Below are 21890 nucleotides of genomic sequence, written 5' to 3' on the forward strand. Positions count from 1 at the left end.
GACGACAGACGGAAGACATCAAATGCTCACCGGGCCTACAGGCGGGTGTGCGAACACTATCCGAGAGCGCTGTCCCTGTGGATCGGCTTGCTTCTATGTGTGTCACATGGGGCAAAGAGATTGAGCTCCATCCCGGTGCCACCAAGTTATTTACTCCCACGCCGAGCTGTGGTAGGCCAGTCTACTCCTTTGAGCACTCTGTACGAGGTGCCGACCACAATAGCGGTCCATCAATCAGAACTCTCGCTAAAGAAACCATCAGAATATCCGACGATGTACCGCCGCTAGTCAGTATCGTACGTGGACCCGCCACTGACAGCCTCAGGCATCAGCATCAAATACCCTTTACACTGGATACTGCAGGGAACTTTGCTGTTGCCCGCTTCTGTTACCTTACGCTGTAACGTTTCACCTATAGACGGAATTCATGCTTTGACTTCGTCCTATCTTGGGACATTTCCCACATACGTAATTCAGTCCGCAGCTCGTGGTCGTGCGGTAGCGTTCTCGCTTCCCGCGCCCGGGTTCCCGGTCTAGATTCCCGGCGGGGTCAGGGAATTTCTCTGCCTCGTGATGACTGGGTGTTGTGTGACGTCCTTAGGTTAGTTAGGTTTAAGTAGTTCTAACTTCTAGAGGACTGATGACCATAGATGTTAAGTCGCATGGTGCTCAGAGCCATTTGAACCATAATTCAGTAAAAACAGGTGATCTACCACCTACAATACTGGAACATATATTACTTGCAAAATTGTTAATGTTTAAGTGTTCTTTAATAAATTTATTTTGAATTGGTTACCTGGTCTGTTATCTCATTGTACATCCGACGCGGACATGTCAGCTCTTCACTTATTACTGATTTTGAACGCAACCCCCGATTAATTTGTGAATCTGAGTACGCATTCTGACCGCATGCAAGCTATACGGACCCTAACTCTTACAACAGATTTCTTTGTGCAAATGGCGAGTCCTCGAGATATAGAGACAGCAGTATGCATTGGTTTTAATATATACACTTTCTGCTCTTCTCGTAATTAACAACGACGGAAGGTAGCTGCTCCTTTCTTTGAAGTTCTGTTTTGAATTTTATATTACAAAGTATAAACCTTAAATTTTCCAAATCCATTTGACTACACCATAAATGTTTCGACAAAGTAACGGTAGAAACACGCTGGCTTGAAGCTGCCGGATTGAAGTGCGCTTGCTTCGAAAGGTTATGTGAGGAGTTTCACCACCACAGGTGATAACTGACCTCCCACCACCAATCCAACGGTTCTTGTAAGTAATTTTTTGCGTCGGAAAGAAGATGAGTTGACATGAGAATGTGCCTAAGCGTAGTGTAGCTCAGTCTCTTTAGTAGACCTGCTGCATCTTCTAAGTGTACTATCAATAAAAGGAAGTCTGGTTCACCTCGACCACAACATTTCATTTGTGATCTTACTAGTTTAAACTGTCTGTAATTTTAATGGCTCTGAGCACTATGGGACTTAACTTCGGAGATCATCAGTCCCCTAGAAATTAGAACTACTTAAACCTAACTAACCTAAGGACATCACACACATCCATGCCCGAGGCAGGATTCGAACCTGCGACCGTAGCGGTCGCGCGGTTCCATACTGTATCGCCTAGAACCGCTCGGCCACTCCAGCCTGCTTGTAATTTTAATCCCTAAGTGTTTACTGGAATTGACAGCATTTAGATTTGCGTGATTTATCACATAACCGAAACGCAACGGATTCCTTTTAATTGTCATGTGGATAACCTCACACTTTTCATTATTTGGAGTATTCTCACTTTTCGCACCATACAGATATCTCCTCTAAATCATTTTTCAGTATGTTTTGACTTTCTGATGACGGAAAATAACTGCATCATCTGCAAATAATCTGCGCAGATTGTCTTGATCATATCTATAGATTAGGCACATTAAAGAAGCTGTAAACCTTCCTTGCCGAGCGCCAGATATCACTACTGTTTTACTGGATGACTTTTCATCAGTTGAGTGTTTTACTTTGGATTCTCGAGTGAAGTCACGCCTAGGGAATCTTTGGTTACTGTTCTTGCTGACAGCTCACAGCGCAGAGAATTATCGGTCTGAACGCTGTCTTACTTCCTTTCACTACTTCATTGGGTAGAACGGGTAGTTGGAAATATGGCCTATTATGGGACTTCGTTTCTTTTCTTGGTATGTGCTTGCAAATAGCATCTGTCTCTGTTCAGGTTCCGGAATTTCACAGTACTGCGGAATCCTGTTAGTTATTTCAACCTTGCAAAGATGAACTGAATGGGAATACTGAGAAGCCTCACATATCCAGGAGATACAAAAATATCGCAGTTCTTAAAATTATACTGAAATACCGGATTTCTTCTGATTTTTTTGTTAAAGTGAATACAGAGAGAAGAGTACCAATGCACTGTTGACAATCGTGATATATTTTCTTGGCGTCAGGTTAAATTATATTTAATACATATGTAGGCTTTTTCAATATTTTCGAATACATAACCATAAAATATTACTTATCTCAAATATAATTGTTAATATGGACAAAATCAACCAAGTTATGGCTATTTTCCATTCTCTTGGGAAACGTATTCATATATAGTTCATTCTTTAACACACGTTCTTCAAATGCATATGTTACTGTTGAACTTCAGGATGATTTCTTCTTTTCGTAAGAATGGTAGAAATCGTCCTACGTCATTTTCGTGTCATTTACAGGCAAATATGTATTATTTTCTTAGCTTAAAACAGTGCTGACACCATAAAATTTTGAGAAAGTCCATATATTTTGTACAGTTGGAGGTTTCTCTTCGGCTTAGCTGATACAATGTCTGCATAATTAACACAGAAAATGCTAGAAAGTATGGGGTTTCCTGTATCATCATTGGCCTGTATCTTTAAATTACAAAATCAAATGTACATCTACTTTTCCGTGGGAAATGGCTCTGAGCACTATGGGACTCAACTGCTGAGGTCATTAGTCCCCTAGAACTTAGAACTAGTTAAACCTAACTAACCTAAGGACATCACAAACATCCATGCCCGAGGCAGGATTCGAACCTGCGACCGTAGCGGTCTTGCGGTTCCAGACTGCAGCGCCTTTAACCGCACGGCCACTTCGGCCGGCCATCTACTTTTCCGTGGGGTTTCTCAGTATTCCTACTAAAATATGAATAACGAGGTATGTAATCTTAGTCACCTATTTCTCCTGAAAACCTACATATGTGTTATTTGTTAGTTAATTTCTTAGACATTAATTCCAATAATAGCGGCACATCGTTAGAAAATGTGGGAATGTATGAAGAATCAGGAAATATCTCAGACGTTCGGGTAAATTGTGGTTCGAGCGATGATTGCTGTGCTAATTAAAGTCGAGAGGAAAAACAGAGTACCCTCCATCCTCAAAGAATACATGCACAATAATAGCTTTCAGTGAGCGTTGAAAGTCTGAAAATTTGTCAGTAAAACGAAGAAGGGGGAAATGCTTAAAATTAAGTTGTGTAGAGAGCTAGTTTCTTTTCGTAAGGCCTGAACATGAATTGCATAAATGGAAGAAAAATTTGCACGAAGTATGAAATATGCGCCAAAAAGAAACTCGTGAAAGTGTGGAAGAAAAACTATTCGAAAGATTTAGAATAGCCGGCGACAATCAGATCACCGTTGCCGAGAGAGAGTTCTGCTAGACTGGGCGGTTTGAATTGCAAGTGAGATGAACGTTACTGATTTCCATGTGGTTAGACAGATTCAATAAATTATATGAAAAGAAGGTCAAAAAATGCGAAGTTTACATCAGGTAATTGTATAGAGGAGATGCTTTTAATACGTAATACTACACCGAAATTCAAAGCAGAAGGCAAGATGAAGCTTTTTGCTACCTTTAAACGCTTCTAGAATTTCTGCAAACTTCATTATTTCGAGCGAAAAGAAGACACAGTCATTTCCGCAGTTGATGAATCTTGTGAAGTATTTGTATACAAGAATGCCTGTGATAAATATCAGTGGATTCCTGTCTCTGCAACTTTATCTCTGTCTTTAATAACGTCAAGGCAAATTAGGACCAAAACTTTACAAAAAGGCCGTTTTCTTACAAAAGTCCTGTAATCGACGTAGCAAAATCTAGAAAATGGGAGAGAATATTTTTCAATGCTCTATCCGAAAAGTCTTCTTACCATTTGAAGCAAACAATTCATGTATTTTGTTGGACTCTTGGCGTACACATAACACATTTTTCTTTATGCGAACGGCGAAAATTGATTCGGATTCCGACTGGAAGTTAAAGTGTGATTAAGCCTTTCAATTAAAAAAAATCGGACGTTACCATTTCCGACATTTCATGTTTATCAGCGAAACAGAATTCTTAAACTTTAGTGTTCTCTGTATTGCAAGTTTGCATCAGTACGTTTTATGAGCTTGATGTATTCGAGAGAACGACGATTCAAACCCGTGTCCGGCCTCCTGATTTAGGTTTTCCGTGATTTCCCTAAATCATTTCAGGAAAATGCCGGGATGGTTCCTTTGAAAGGGCACGGCCGATTTCCTTCTCAAACCCTCCCTAATCCGAGCTTGTGCTCCGTCTCTAATGACCTCGTTGTGGACGGGACGCTAAACACTGATCTCCTCCGAACTTGATGAAGTATGCCTGGTTCGCAGCACAATATGCAGAACAACTGCCACGACCATTTCTTATTCCACACCAGTTCTTTTTAAATAAAAGTAGCGGTTACTCTGAAGTGGCTGAATGCAATAAATTTTCTTCTATCATCTGTGGCTGGTGTAAGGAAAATGCATGTTTTCGACATCAAATAGACATTTCACATTTTTGTGACAGAGAATAATCAAGAAACTCTTTCACTAGTTTATTCACAATTTCTGATAAGAGCTTTGCTGCAAGAATTGTTATGAAATATTAATTGTTGACAGAGTACAGTCATAATTGAAGGAAGTCGTCTCTAATGTAACATGATACACTTCCTTGACTTTCTTTCCTCTGCTAGTAGCTTTAGTAACATATTTCAGCCGTAGGATGGCTGTTGATATGAACTGCAACGTGTTCAAAAAGTTTATGATTTGATTCATTGTCAGTGTGGTTTAAGTACTTAAAAATCGTGTGTGCACTGTGGACGTGGCGCTACACGGAGCTAGCTTCTCTTGCCACGACTGTGATTGCTTATCCGCCTATTCGCGTTTTTGACAGGAAGGGCTGTACGAACAGCTGTTTTAAGCCGTTCTTCGTTTGGCAAAAATGAGTAAGTTTACAATTTTAACCATACTTGCAGCACACCTTGGCTGCCAAAAGTGTGACGATGCATCCTGTTTCGGTGTATTTTTCCTGCGCCAAAAATTTCGGGGTAGGTTACGACATGTCAGGTCGGATTGGAACATTCCCTTGTCAGACTCATTGCCAGCTGAGGAGCTGCTTGAATCGTAGGTACCACCTCCAAGTTCCAGAAAGGCGTTAACAGCCTGGAGCACTGTGCTCCGACCCCATGACCCTCCGTTCCGTACCCGCCCGGCGTCATATTGCATTGGATGACACGACGGCCGGTCGCCATCGCGCGGTCTCCTGTGCATTAAGAATGTCCCACGAACGTAATTTTCTCTGAAACACTATTTAACACGTTCCTTACGAGTCCAAACATATGAATAAAGAAGGAATAATAGCTCGGAACAATGATCAAAGGGAAATTCCTAAAATAAAAAAAGAAACGACGATAACTGTTTAAAATGTACTTGACAATGAAGCCTTCACTCCGCCGACAAGTTCTGGTAGGCCAATCATTCCGGGATTTATCTTAATCGACTTAGGGAGACGATGGAGTAAGTTCTTTGAAATGGATGCAACTGTTTTTTTTTTCCACATTTTCGCAAGCAAATCGCGGTTGTCCGATCTGGTATATCTTCCGTAAAATCACAACTGCACTCCTCTCCGCTCCTCAGCTGTCCTGACAAATAAGTAAATATTTCTCTCCTTTGCGTTTTTCTGGTGTCGACTATGTGCCATTAAGACTCGAAACTGTTTCCTATTGTCGAATGCTCCGTTAACAGCGTGACTTTCCACAACTGAATAGGTGGCATAATGTGTGCGCTTTTTTTGTGTCTTGCAATGTGACAATTGCGTTCTCTCACTTACAAGTTTTATGTTGTTCGACAATAGAACTGAAACACATGCAGTCGTAATCTGATGAGAAACTTCTTAATTCAATTTAAAAATGCATTCAATATCTCATCATTAATGTTTTTCCATGCCTGTTTCCATTTTAAAACGAGTCACTAATGTGCAATGTTGTCATGAAATATACGGAGTTATGGTTTAGTTGCTGAAAGCGTAAGAGAATGCTTTAGATGATCTTCAGATATTAGGGATTTTGCAGGTTTCCTCTAATTGTTTGACTTCGGACGTCATTACAATTTTCTTGGATAAATGTAACTTTTAATTTATGTAACTTTTAATTTACGTATTTTATGCAATAGGTAAAAAGACGAGGGCTAGTTGAAACCCTTGGGTAACAGAAGAAATATTGAATTTAATTGATGAAAAGATAAAATAGAAAAATGCAGTAAATGAAGTAGGCAAGAAGGAATACAAACGTCTCAAAAATGTGATCGACAGAAGGTGCAAAATGGCTAAGCAGGGACGGCTAGAGGACAAATGTAAGGATGTAAAGGCTTATCTCACTAGATACTGCCTACAGGAAAATTAAAGAGACGTTTGGAGAAAGGAGAACCACTTGAATGAATATCAAGAGCTTTGATGGAAACCCAGTTCTAAGCAAAGAAGGGAAACCAGAAAGGTGGACGGAGTATGTAGAGGGTCTATACAAGGGCGATGTACTTGAGGACAATATTATGGAAATGGAAGAGGATGTAGATGAAGATCAAATGGGAGATATGATACTGCGTGAAGAGTTTGACAGAGCACTGAAAGACCTGAGTCGCAACAAGGCCCCCAGAGTAGACAACATTCCATTAGAACTACTGACAGCCTTGGGAGAGCCAGTCCTGACAAAACTCTACCATCTGGTGAGCAAGATGTATGAGACAGGCGAAATACCCTCAGACTTCAGGAAGAATATAATAATTCCAATCCCAAAGAAGGCAGGTATTAACAGATGTGAAAATTACCGAACTTTCAGTTTAATAAGTCACACCTGCAAAATACTAACGCGAATTCTTTACAGGCTAATGGAAAAAGTGATAGAAGCCGACCTCGGGGAAGATCAGTTTGGATTCCGTAGAAATGTTGGAAGACGTGAGGCAATGCTGACCCTACGACTTATTTTGGAAGGAAGATTAAGGAAAGGCAAACCTACGTTTCTAGCATTTGTAGACTTAGAGAAAGCTTTCGACATGTTGACTGGAATACTCTCTTTCAAATTCTGAAGGTGGCAGGGGTAAAATACAGGGAGCGAAAGGCTATTTACAATTTGTACGGGAACCAGATGGCAGTTATAGGAGTTGAGGGGCATGAAAGGGAAGCAGTGGTTGGGAAAGGAGTGAGACAGGATTGTAGCCTCTCCCCGATGTTATTCAAGCTCTATATTGAGCAAGCAATAAAGAAAACAAAAGAAAAATTCGGAGTAGGTATTAAAATCCATGGGGAAGAAATAAAAACTTTGAGGTTCGCCGATGACATTGTAATTCTGTCAGAGACAGCAAAGGACTTGGAAGAGCAGTTGAACGGAATGGACAGTATTTTGAAAGGAGGGTATAAGATGAACATCAACAAAAGCAAAACGAGGATAATGGAATGTAGTCGAATTAAGTTGGGTGATGCTGAGGGAATTAGATTAGGAAATGAGACACTTAAAGTAGTAAAGGAGTTTTGCTAATTGGGGAGCAAAATAACTGATGAAGGTCGAAGTAGAGAGGATATAAAATGTAGACTGGTAATGGCAAGGAAAGCGTTTCTGAAGAAGAAAAATTTGTTAACATCGAGTATTGATTTAAATGTCAGGAAGTCGTCTCTGAAAGTATTTGTATGAAGTGTACCTATGTATGGAAGTGAAACGTGGACGATGAATAGTTTAGACAAGAAGAGAATAGAAGCTTTCGAAATTTGGTGCTACAGAAGAATGCTGAAGATTAGATGGATACATCACATAACTAATGAGGAGCTATTGAATAGATTTGGGGAGAAGAGAAGTTTGTGGTACAACTTGACTAGAAGAAGGGATCGGTTGGTAGGACATGTTCTGAGACATCGAGGGATCACCAATTTAGTATTGGAGGGCAGCGTGGAGGGTAAAAATCGTAGAGGGAGACCAAGAGATGAATACACTAAGCAGATTCAGAAGGAGGTAGGCTGCTGTACGTATTGGGAGATGAAGACGCTTGCACAGGATAGAGTAGCATGGAGAGCTGCATCAAACCAGTCCCAGAACTGAAGACCACAACAACAACAACGACAACAACAATTTTCTACGTTTTTCTTGTATTGGCAAGGTATGCAGAGTCTCAGTATTTTCACTTTTAGGCCGAGTATCCCCCCAAATAATCAATTATTATTATGAATGTTCTTTTCCCACTTTTCAGATGTTGTAGCGTGGTAATTGTAGGCGCACCAGTGGAACTGAAGTGGACAAATGTAGCAACTTGTCTTTAAAAAGCAGATACTCTGCCAACAGAACCAGTCTTTTACATGACACGCAAATAACTGTCAGCCATGGAAGTGGACAGTTAATTTTTTCAGTGTTTCCACGACCATGCTTCTGATACAATCAGTAGAAGGTACTAATTCAAAATGTGTATGGTTCGCAGGTATTCCAAAACACAAACTGTACCATCTGAGATGCTAGTGTGACGTATTACACTTCCTGAGATACTATCTTCCAGGAGTGCTAGTTCTGCAAAGTTCGCAGAAGAGCTTCGTCTGGGAGACGAGGCACTGGCAGAATTGAGACTGAGGGCGCTAGCGCAGCTCAGTTGGCAGGGCAGCAGTGCGGACCGCACTCGGCCGTCCACGCCGCTGCGCGCGCTTCGCTGGCGAACGAGCTATAATGGCCAACTCTTATAGGAAGAACACTCTTAAGTTCACCTTCTCAAATGAATACGCATGACCCAAAGCAATGGCGGTCGAACGCTTCCTACGCAAAAATGTGAAGATCCCCCGTGACGATATCATCGGCATACACGCAAATATCGATCATTAGCAGCGTCGTTTAAGTAAAGATGACATCCGACGCTGCCTGCAACGAGGTCATGAAACGAACGCGTCATTGACCGAAATTCCGACACTCCGACGGCAGCATCCGCCAGTGGATGTCGGCCACGCAGGACTTCGAACCATCCGTGTATTCGAACTGCCTTTCGAGGTGAATGAAGACGAAGTGATTGCGGCGCTAAGCCAGTACGGAAAAGTCCATGGTCGCGTAGCCGAGACAAGAGCACAGTTTACGACGTATCCGGTGCTTAGTGGCATGAAAAAAGTCCGGCGCGTCCCATCCTACATTTCTATCGGCTGCTGCTGTGCGTTGGTCATTTACGACGGACGATCACGAACATTTTCCGGTCGTGGCAAATAAGGCCACGTCCGTAATGAATGCATAAAACGCCGCATCACACAACTACAGCACGACGATACGAACACCGACTGAACCATAACCGCCCTTCCAATCACCTACGCGGCGACACTGCACGTCCAGCCGTCACAAGACGCAGTGCATGAGCGTCTCTCTGGACCGATACGACCGGAGGCGTCGCAGCACCTCGCCCCCGGCAGAGCCGCCCACGAACGTGACTTACAGCCGGACACACCCACACTAGAAGATCACAAGTATACCATCTAGAGTTTTATGGAGACTGAAGACCACATCATAGCACCCGCGTCTTTTGTACCGGAACGAAGCGGATCGTTTCCTTCCTCAGACACTGAATCACATTGCCGGAAGCAAAAGTCACCCAAACAACTAGAAAAACGCCGCAAGACATCAGAATTGGCCACTGTGCCCCCTCCGCAAGACGAAGAGATGGAGCATAAAACTGACGGAGTACACAATAACTCTTTTATCTTTGTCAAGGAGAGGCGTCATCCACCAGCCGTCCAACAGAGATCGTGAGCAAGCCCCGCGCCCAGAAGCCATGGAACATAGCACGCCCGTCATCACAGAAGCAATTGAGCCGACTCGGCCACCTTTCCCAGTGTTGAAACTGATGGACATTTTTCACGGGCGGATGACCGGATTTACCGCCTCCACCCGATGAGTAAATGAGATCTGTTTCTTCGTTAGACCAACCCTAAAATGGGGGACGTTTCTACGACTCCTGCGTCTACAATGGACTTCCACCACGGCGACCTTCACTAACTACGAACCTATTGACAGCACGGATCCCCCATTAGGCTTACCGAATAGCTATTATCAACTCCAATTATATCGGCTCTCACGCTGAAATTCAATTGCTTCGTCACACTCTAAGGGCAGCGGACATCGACATCGTCCTGCTACAAGAACTAAGGACAGAAACTTGGTCCGGGTGTTATGGATACGAGACGTACGCCGTACGTAGGGAACGTAGGGAACACACAGGCGCAGCCATCCTACTCCGAGAAGGGATTGCAGTTTCCGATGTCGCATATCTCCCAAAGGTACGAGAGGTAACCATAACAGTTAAGGGAATCAAAATCATAAATCTCTACGCCCCATCGGGCACTGATGAACGGAGGATATCACGTCTTTATTCCTCGCCAGGTAGGACCATCTCATCGTAGGTGGAGATTTAAACTGTGTTCTCGATCGTAGGGACCAATACACTCAATTCACCATATGTCCGGAACTTCACTTCCTCGTCAGCCACCTTTGTCTCCTCGACACTTGGAGAGTGGTACACGGTAACAGCCTGGGGCATACAAACCTCACGAGCCACTCCGCCAGCCGACTCGACAGAAGGTACTATCTCTCATACTGTAAAACCTCTTCTGCTCGACATGGAACGTTGGCCGTCTGCCTTTCGGGTCATGACATCTACATGTCTACCATGAACCTGTGTAGACAATCTATAGGGCGCTGTGATGGACCTGGAAACTCGACCTCACGGTACTGTGGCCCCTAAATGTCAGCAACAGGTCATCGACATGTGGCACGCTTGTGTTTGCGAGACTACATAGCAATGGTGGTTACTGTGTGCCAATCCTGCTGTCCGACGCACCTTGACACACTTCGGCAGAGCCAAAGCCAGATGAAATCACCACACAACAGATCCGTACTACAGCGCTCTATGCGAGCTCATGGATCATCCTCCATCCCTGGACCGTCTAAAAGAAACTCAACGCATCAAAGCAAAGATTTTATCCTTGACCAGGTGCCGTCCAGGAGAAACTACTGTGCGAGCACGCGGCTAACATAGAATTAACAGTGAAGAACCCTCTATGCATCATATTGTTCAAAATGTTCGCCGACGCCGACAGGTGTTAATGACAAATTATAGACCTACCTGAGGGTCGACGGCTGACTGCTCAAGATACTACTACGGATACCTTCACAACGCACTATAGACTTCCCTATCAAGAAGTACTAGACAGTGCAGAGCCCATTACTAACGTTACCAAGGAGATAGAGTGTACACCAAATGCCGCAGCTGCAACCCTCCTGACTTCGGAAGTGACCACCGACGACGTCCATGGCGCTGAGGCCAAAGGATCACTGAATCGGTCTCCCGGTCCGGATGGTTTACCGCTCGAATTTTACAGAACATTCCAAGATTTTATGCAGCCACTATGGAGAGACATGTACTGGCAACTTTTGTCTGGCTTGGCGCCCTCGCTTCGAACGTTCATGGAAGGCTTACTCATACCAGTCCCGAAACATGCAGGAGGAACACGAATCGATAGCTATCACCCGATTATGTTACTTAATTGCGACTTCAACGTTTTCACACGCCTTCTAACTGTGCGACTCAAACAAGTATGACGAGAAATTGTTTCTCACGAACAAACTTCCTCTGGCGGCGGTCATAATATACGCATAGCCTTCAGTGAATATCGAGATGTGATCGCTGTGGCAACACACTCGCGTCTGCCAGGAGCTTTAATCTCCACCAACTTCAATCAAGCGTTTGACCTCGTCAATCATGGATTCCTCACCGCAGTGATGGACCGGATGACGATTCCCCCGACGTTCACACACGTGATTATGCGGCTACTTCGTGGGGCAATGTAGAGGCTTCACGACAGCGACAGACTTACAGAACCGATACGGACTGAATGCTCAGTACGGCAGGTTTGACCACTGTCGACAGTTCTTTATGCCATTCCGATGGAACCACTCATTTGCGGAATACAGCGACGCTTGACAGATATCCCACTCCGGGATCATGTGTTCCACTGCCGAGCCTACGCGGATGCCTTGGTCCTAGTCGTACGTTCGGCGGCCGACGTACATGTTGCAAAGCAGTGGGTTACTCTTTACGGTGCAGGAGCAGGGAGCACTATGAACGTCGCAAATTCATGCGGCAACATCGGCCGCTGTCTTCCCGCAGACTGCGCAGTCCCATTTCAACTGATGGATATCCTTCGCTGTTTCGGACTGGTGTACAGCGAAACATTCGCCGCACCTCGGCGATCAGTTTTCGGGCGCTACTGCAACGTATCCGGGCAAACATACAAAATCACCTACTACGTACACTGAATATGTGCCAGAGAGACACCTTCGTCAATACCCATCTGGCATCCCGGATACCTCACATCGCGGTGACTCTGCTCGTCACTGCGATAATGTCAGCCAGACTACAGGCAGCTTTCGGGTATTTTATATGTTCCAGTATGAGGCCCTCGCCTTACCGAGGTGGGATGGTGACATCGACGTACTTAAAGTGAGAGCCAGGACTACGGCACCTTAACCAACACTATGCTTGGGCAGTGGAAGAGCCAAAACACTAATTTTGATGGAATGTTCACCACCTGTCTCGCTCCTGTTTCGAGACACCCACCGATGTCTTTCGCGCACATCCCACTTCAGATGTCGCACATCGTCGTTTCTTTTTGGAATACAGCTACATATGCACTGAGCTCCCTAGGACCAGGAAGATGACCACCTGCGACATCTACCGCCTTCTCCGCACGTACCCATCCCGAAACCCCGTCGAAGCACGTCACCCCCAGGTTTCATGGCCTACCGTTTGGGAAATGATGCACCAACCATACCACACCACTGACACTACCGCTTCGTGGTTCAAAAATGGTTCAAATGGCTCTGAGCACTATGGGACTTAACTACTGAGGTTATCAGTCCCCTAGAACTTAGAACCAATTAAACCTAACTAACCTAAGGACATCACACACATCCATGCCCGAGGCAGGATTCGAACCTGCGACCGTAGCGGTCACGCGGTTCCAAACTGACGCGCTTAGAACCGCACGGCCACACCGGCCGGCCGCTTCGTGGTACCTTCTCGTCAACGGCAAGTATATTACAAGACAGAAACTGCATCGCAACGCGCTCGTGGACTCACCCCTGTGCCTCAAGTGCTATGTCAAAGAGACAGATTTATATCGTTTTGAGTATGGGGCAGCAGGGGCTGTCTGGACCCTCGAACAGAAGACTGTGGATTTCTGCCTCCGAGTACCCCACATCACGTCTCTCCTACCATGCTGACATATGCAGACACGACCTACTTTCCCTCGTCTAAGTGGAACGCTAACACATGGATCAGTGGCAAGGCTATCAACTACCTCTTCTGGGACGGCATCGTCGATCCATCGGACTTCTGGACACGCCTCCAAGTACACCACCATACCCTTCGCCGACATCGACACTATCTGGCTACATTCGCGAACTGTTTACAAAGTATTTTCGCCAGCCTGCTTTGGATCTGGAATTTTAATGAAACGTGCCAGCCAATGCTGGACGATCACACGTTCCCCTTCTAATGGAGAATGACGGAATGGACGTTGTTCTGACGGCGCAAGAAAGTGGAGCGTGGCGCAGCAGGTACTCCTAGTTTGTTTCACTTATCTCTTCTCTTCATCTTTTAATTTTTTTCCTTACACATGTTTATCATATTCACGATTAGCTCTGTATCTGCAGCCTATTTGTTTTCTTTCTGATGTACTCTCCTGTAAAATAAAAAAAAACGAAAGAAAGAAAAGTTGGGTTGCTGATGATGTTGAGACCGTTTAGTTAATTACATTATAAAAAAAGAAGAAGAAGAAGAAGAAGAAGGCTGTTGCGAAAGTATACTTATTTATGTTTCACATATCCAAGGAATATTGTTTTATTTTGTGAAGAACGTCGTCTTTTGTTTTCATAAACAGAGGTTTTTATTTGTTTTCTCATTACCTGTAACATTTTGCTCATGTGTTAGGTGTTTATTTTCTTTGTTCTCTACAAAGAAGCCATTTTCTTAAAAATAATAAAAGCCGGAAAAAAAGCGCTGTTACAGCACTTGCCCGAAAAAAATAAATAATTAAATAAAAAATTTGGTAAAGCACTTGTCCGTGAAAGATAAAAAACAATAGAAGCAGAAAAAATAAAAAACAAAAAACAAAAAAAAGATATCGGACACCAAATATCACAGTGAGAAAATAGTTACGTACAAAGCATATTCGAAAAGTAAAGGCTATCTGTTGATCTTTAAATGTGGGTAGGATGTAACATATTTCCATGAATGCACTGTCATCTATTAACTGCTTATGAAGCAACAGAATTCAGTGTTTTGATACAGTACTCGCTTGACTGCAGGCGAAAGTAAACAACAGTTCTTCGAAAATCGTTGATCTTGTGATTTCTGGAGTTCGATTTTTGTGCGCAAAAGAGATCTACAGCTATTCAAATCCGTGAGGAGTTCTGTCTAGTTCGTTGTAGGGCTAGACAATAATATCGAAATATTAAAAGTGACCTTAATAATGTGGTTGCTTGAATTTGGGATGGCAGAACAACTTTTCAAACCAGTGAAACAGTGCAGCAAGTGAACCAATTGGCGTTGACGCATCACCGTATACTTTAAGGAAAGAGATGAGCTTCTTCCCAGTTAAATTATCTTTCGAAGTCCGTTCACTCGTCCATAATTCTGTACATCACTCTCGTACGTAATGTACATGAACACGTCTAAATGACAATTGGAGACAGAATACGAACAGATAACCTTCAGAACCCTCTCTGTTTGCGGTTCTATGGCGGCGGTTTGCGGTCAGCATAACGAGATTAGTAGCATGCTGCCTAGCTTTCCGATAACCGCATAGCTAACCGCCATGTTAATTATCTGACGGTTTTGTCCGTTATCAGATCCTTAGGACATTTTCTGTTTCACTTTGCAGTAGCTATAAGTACGTCAAGACCATTTGTATGCACTGCAGTGTACTCCTATACGCTGAATTCTACTTTCTCTACACAGAAACATATAGATCATTTCAAGGCAGGGCTGAATTTCTGGGTACACCAAAGAGATTTTATCTTTCTGTATGTAGCACAGTCTAAAATAAATTTTATTCGCACCGTATTTACTGTTCCATTCTACTTATGAATTAATTAATTTACTTCGGAGCACTTACCTAGGCCTCTGAAAGAGATTTGATATTCATTCTTTGGTCTGCTGTACGCTGCGAATGCGTAACTGAAATAAATGTGTGACAGCACATGTAGAATTTTCTGCTCCTTGTGACACTGACTTTCCGTGGCATAAGGACGTATAGCTGCTGAACCGGTGCTAAATGGTAAATGGCATCGCCTTCATGACCTTTTATTATTGTTAAGGGTCATCTACAATGTAATGTTATTATAACTTTCACAATAAATCTCAGAATCCTAAATTGTCAAGCTGAAGTTACCAGTGCAGAGTAAAATTTACTGTAAAATGAAAAGGAAACAAACATAGAGACTTATGCAAAAGCGTAGGTTTGAAATACTTTCTGTAAGACACAGTAGACTGATTACCATACAAAATACGTGTGTCACTATACGCCATGGCGTTCACTCATAAGAGGGTTTTAAAGTTTTCTACGTACTGTTTTGATCGGAATTTACAACTGATAGTTATGTTGTTCGTTTATATTGGAGGTAGGCATATTTTAGGGTATTTGCCCATTCACTGTCTACACTCCAGAGGCTCACGAAGTACGATTACAAATTTGATACACAATTAACGACTAAAATTAATCATCTATTGTTCATTCGACTCATGTAATCAAAATTACTTGCGTCAAAGTTTAGTTGATGGTTGGTTAATTTGGGTAGGGGGGGGGGAGGAGGGGGGAAGGGGGGGAGGGGGGAGGGGGAGGGGGGGCGTGGAATGGACTAAACAGCGAGATAGTCGGTCACATCAGATGAGGGAAGGATAGGGAAGAACATCGGCAGCGTCCTTTCAAAGGAACCATGTGTCAAACGACTTTACAACCTACATTACAGGAAAATCTGCCAGCTAATCTCCGGTTTAGACACATTGTGTAACACATTTATCCTTATGCACATCAGTTTGTGTCTCCACTATCAAGTCTCAACAATCTAACACTAGCCTGCTAGGCAGCAACTATTCTATCACATGAAGACTATTACCATTAATAAACATGACTTACTGTTAACCAGCCTATTTACTCTGCACATGAATGGTTCTCTAACAGAGCTCTCTCTTTAATATTGCAGAGCTCGTATAGTTCACCTGGTCCATTAAGGTTTATTGATCGATAATATTTTTCAAGATATATGAAAAGAATAGACCTATGCAGCGGCTCTGTGGGAAAGAATTCTCTGTATCCATAATTGGATGAATAACAGGCGCTCGCAGTCTAGGACTCCATTGGATCCACCTGACGATTTCTGCGACGCGCTCCTTATCAGCGACGCTGCAACCTGTTAAATCTTACCTGCCGTACCTGGTCTGCTCACATTCTGAGTTTGTTCTTCAAGTAGTCCCACATACCAAATCTTCGAATGAAACGATGGCCTAGCAACAGGCTGGTTGGTCAAAAAATAAGTACCCAATGCGCCTCGTAAAAACTGGTTATCCTCTCCAGGCCCTGCGTCGTCCAGTTAAGTTGGTGTACTTCAGTAACAATTTCAAATCATAAATAAATGTGATCCTACTAGAAGTGATGAAGCTCCCACCGAAGCCACCAGTTCGATGTAATTGCCCACAAAATGTAAAAAATGGAAATGAGCGTTTGGCGTCATTGGCCGGGAGGCCCCTAGCGGGGCAGTTCCGGCCGCTTTGGTGCAGGTCTTATTATATTCGACGCCACATTGGGTGACCTGCCCGCCGGATGGGAATGAAGTGATGATGAAGACAGCACAACACCCAGTCCATTAGCGGAGAAAATCCCCGACACAGCCGGGAACCGAACCTGGCCCGTAGGACGGCAATCCGTCACGCTGACCTATCAGCTATCACGGCGGCTCCTACACAATGTAACTTCGATGAACTATCGACCGCAATTGTATGTAAAAAAAAGTATGCTGAAATACGGGACTTTATAAGAGAAATGTCAGGATATTTCTGTTACTGCTTTGCATCTTAATCCACAAACTTTTCCGCTCCTATAAAATTTACTCGCCCAGTTACGACCAGAATGCTCATCTACTGGGTATATACACAATAAGGTAATATGCGTAGCTCTACTTGCTAGTACAATTACATGATATAATAGAACGGTAGGGGCTTTGCTGATTTGACCCGACCACGTCCAGATCTATAGTTACTGTCATAATTAAAACTATGCAACGATGAGAATAAAATCGCAAAACCAAGAAGAAACTGTATGAATTAAACCAAAGTTGAGAACCACGATTCTACATCTGAAACATGATGTTCTTCAGATTTCGCGCCAGTCGCATAAAAGAGGCGCTAGTAGCACCACTAAGAGAATGCAAAACATGTTTGCTTCAAATAAACGCTGTAGTGAGCGTTGGTTACCTCTCAGATTGAACTTGGTGTGTTTATGTTAGCCAACGATGATTCTGAAGCGACAACGACGCCGTTATCACCAACTCAGTGAATTAGAACGGTTTGTTTAATAGGACTACGAGAATCTGAATGTTCATTCTGTGATATTCCAGAAAGACTGGCAGGAAAGTAGCCACTGTCCACGATTGCTGGCAGCGCTGGTCACCAGAATGTACGGTCTCATGCCAGGCTACTGACGACTACGTGGTGCCACCAGGAGAGAAGGCGATCGTGTTCAGCGTTTGGCTCTGGCGCATTATACTGCATATGCAGCAACAATACGAGGAGGAGTCAGTACCACAGTGTCACAACGAACTCTTACAAATAGGTGACCAGTTGACGCCCTGAAATCATTCCGTCTGCGTGCTAGATACATTGGATCTGCACCTGGAGTTGTGGTCTGCGGTGCGATTTTGTGTGACAACAGGCGTACTCTCGTGGCTATCCCACGCACCTTGAATGCATGTTTATAAGTCAGTTTGGTGAATCGACCTGTCGTGCTGCCATTCAAGAACACGATTCCAGAGGGATAACGCTCGGTCATATACCGTTGTTGTAAGACAACATGCTCTACAGAGTGTCGACGTGTTGCCTTGGCCTGCTCGATTACCAGATCTGTCTCCAGTCGAGTTTATACAGGCACCATCGGACGACAACACTAGCGTCATCCACGAACACCGTTAACCGTCCCTGTATTTACCAAGTGCTACAGACACGTAACTTCATCCTGTAAAGTTACTTCCGGCACTTGTACAGCACAATGTATGTTCGGTTGGACGCTTGCTTTCAACATTGTGATGCTTACACTGTTTATTAAGATACCTGCATTTCACATTTGAAATGGTTTATATCGCGCTGACACTAACCTGTGATCTTGCAATGTTAATTACTTATATGTGTTAACTGGACGAATATAACCCAAAATTTCATTCCTCTATATTAAAAGTTTCTTGGTACTCCGCCCTTTTCTTTCCGTCAGTGTAACTTTTGAGCACCCAAGAAAGTCGCATCCATAAGCGACTGCACGAAGTTGTACTTCGTAAATATCTCTTGCCCCTTGCTTCTAACCTTTTAGCAGCCTATGACATCAAACAGATCGCGTTGTCTAATACTCGTAATATAGTTACTTACATAAACCACAACAGTAATTCACAAGTAATCTCACTTAAAGCACTTGTTGTAATGAATTTGTCATCGATTTGTCTACTACAATTTTTGCGGACCGAGTAAGTTGATTTTACACCCCTCTGGTGAAAGAACGTGTGTATTCTGCTGTTGTTAAACGACGTCTTTCCAATAGAGCTGGGTCTCACCTAATTTCGGTGAAAGTATTCCTAAGCCGGACTTATAGAATACTCGAGATGCCTCGGGTTACCCCACCGCGAGAACTCGCTACAACACATTTAAGGTGGGATTCGTATGCCGCGTTTGACGCATGCGGCAGCCGTTGTGTGTCTGACGTAGTGCGGCTGACGCACAGCTGGCGATTCCTATAGAGCGGCGGCCGCGCAGTGTTTAGCTGGTCTGCTGCGTCTGTGCCGAAAGGATGATTGAGCGTAATTTTTTGTTTCATCTAATGTTAGAAGACGTTGAAGATGAAGAAATTCAGCTTCAGCTATGTGAGCGAAACGCTGAAACGCATCCGATTTACCTCCCAAGAACTGAGGAAGGCTGTTTTGAACAACTCATCAATGGGAACTTGTTAAACAATGACCAAAAATTTAGAGAGTATTTCAGATTGAACATAGCGCAGTTTAACTATGTCCTCGATCTAGTCAAAGAAGATATCAGAAGAAATCGTCTCCCAGCTATCCATACCCTTAACACCAGATGAAAAAGTAGCTTTAGCATTGAGTTATGTACAGTAGAATTTGTTAATTTGTTATTGATTTATTAATAATGCACACAGTGTAAAAAATGAAAACATCACAGTACAAAAATTTGAAATTCACACTTATCGCAACATTAAATGAGTTCGTAAGCTGCGTTTTCGGTCTCTGTGTTGTCAGATGGTGAGATGGCAGTGTTATCCACAATTGATGTCGTTGGAGTTGTTGAGTATGAGAAAGTACTCGGAGATGAAAGACGCGCGGAAGAGTAGTATTCAAATGAACTGCGATTCTCCAAAACAATAAGCATCTGCAAGGATCTGAGTTTGGCTTCATTGATCAAATTATGATTAAATTTTTTTACGCTGCGGGCGATACTTTTAAAAAGTAAATCAATGTCATCATCACACTTATCTTCAACCAGTCTTTTCAATAAGGTTTCTCTCTCGGCCCACCGAGAATTCATCAAATCCATGATTTTTTTCATTTTGTCGAGACCTTTTCCTGGGTGGTCTGAACGACGCGATGTCTTCCAGTCTTCGGAAAAAATTTCTTTTTCTGACAAAATAGGCGATGTCTGGCACACCTCTCTGTTACTCGGTTCACCATCATATTGTGGGCTTTGCACTTCATCTGCCTCAATGTTGGATGAACTTCTGTGAAATATATTACAAAAATACAGGTAATTCAGTGTCAATAATAAAATGAAACAGAAAAAAGTAAACAGGCAAATCGTATGGCAACTTATACTCGCTTGTGATCCATTTTGTTTAAAAATGTTAACATATCAGCCAGTGGCCATTTATTTCCTTTACTGGAAGCAAAACTTCTAGTACTTTTTCCTTTTCTCTGCCTTTTTGATGTGTGTCTTTTATATTCCTTTGCAGTCTTCAGCTATAAAACACTATACAGACAAATACTTATGTACGTTAATATTCGTTAGATGTAAAAATAATAGTAATTTTAAAAGTTACACCTATCTTATCTTTATTTTGTTTTTAGGTTTATGGCAACAGGGGAAACATTCAGATCACTGTCATTTGCATTTAGAATATCTCCATCTTACATTGGTTAAATCATACAAGTTGTGCTGTCAGTACTACGTAAGAAGTTACTGCCAATCCTTTTGCCACCGATGTCATACTGAGCTGAAATCAAAATGTAAGGAATTTGAAGAAAAATGGCAATTTCCTAACTGTGTTGGTGCCATCGACGGAAAACATGTGCGAATTTTTTCCCCTGCACTGTCAGGCTCATTGTATTACAACTACAAACATTTTTTTCTCTGCTGCCCTTCTTGCTGTGGTTGACGCGAACTACAAATTCATTTTCATTGATGTCGGGTCATATGGGAAAGAAGGTGACAGTGGAATTTTTGATAAAGGTAATATCGGGAAACTGTTTTCAAGTGTTAGTATGTTTCCTCCGCCTAAAAAGCTGCCGGATTCGGACATAGTTGTGCCACATGTTTTTGTAAGCGACGAGGCATTTCGATTACATCCAAACAAGATGAACCGTTTCTCTCGTCGAGTTGCTAGTACTTACCAAAAAAAGCTATTTGTAACTACCGTGTAACTACCGTCTTTCACGAGCTCGTAGAGTTTCTTAAAATTCCTTCGCTCTGTTAAGTCAAGTATTTCGCATATTTTATTCGCTATCAGTCTGAAGCCAGAAACGACTGATAATTTGATTATTGTTACTTGCTGTTTACACAATTTACTTAGAGATTCATTCTTAGAGAAAAATAACAAGCCCCATTTTGAATTGAACAGAAGTGAACCACTACCTATTGTAAATCTTAGACCGTTAGCAAGGAGTGGCGGTTATGCACATGCTGATGGATTTCCTGTGCGAGATTCATTTACAGAATACTTCAACAACCGTGCAGGTACAGGAATAACACCGTGGCAAAGTGATCACGTTAACAGAACTCAGTAGGCTTTGAACTCCCTAGCGTTACTGAATAATATTTAAAAATTCGTATGTAAATTATAATAAATTGACTTTTATAACATAAATCAGGTTTTGGTATTCACTTTGTGTACACTTCATTATTATAATAATAACTGAATATTACGTGGGACGATGCTACTTATTCTAGTTTATTATAATATGCATTATTTGCCTGATTACTAAGTAATAAACATTATGAATAAACATAAAGTATAATGTACTTTTCTTACTTGTTCTTTCCACAG

The sequence above is a fragment of the Schistocerca serialis genome, chromosome 4 (assembly GCF_023864345.2).
Source record: "Schistocerca serialis cubense isolate TAMUIC-IGC-003099 chromosome 4, iqSchSeri2.2, whole genome shotgun sequence".
Taxonomy (NCBI): Eukaryota; Metazoa; Arthropoda; class Insecta; order Orthoptera; family Acrididae; genus Schistocerca; species Schistocerca serialis.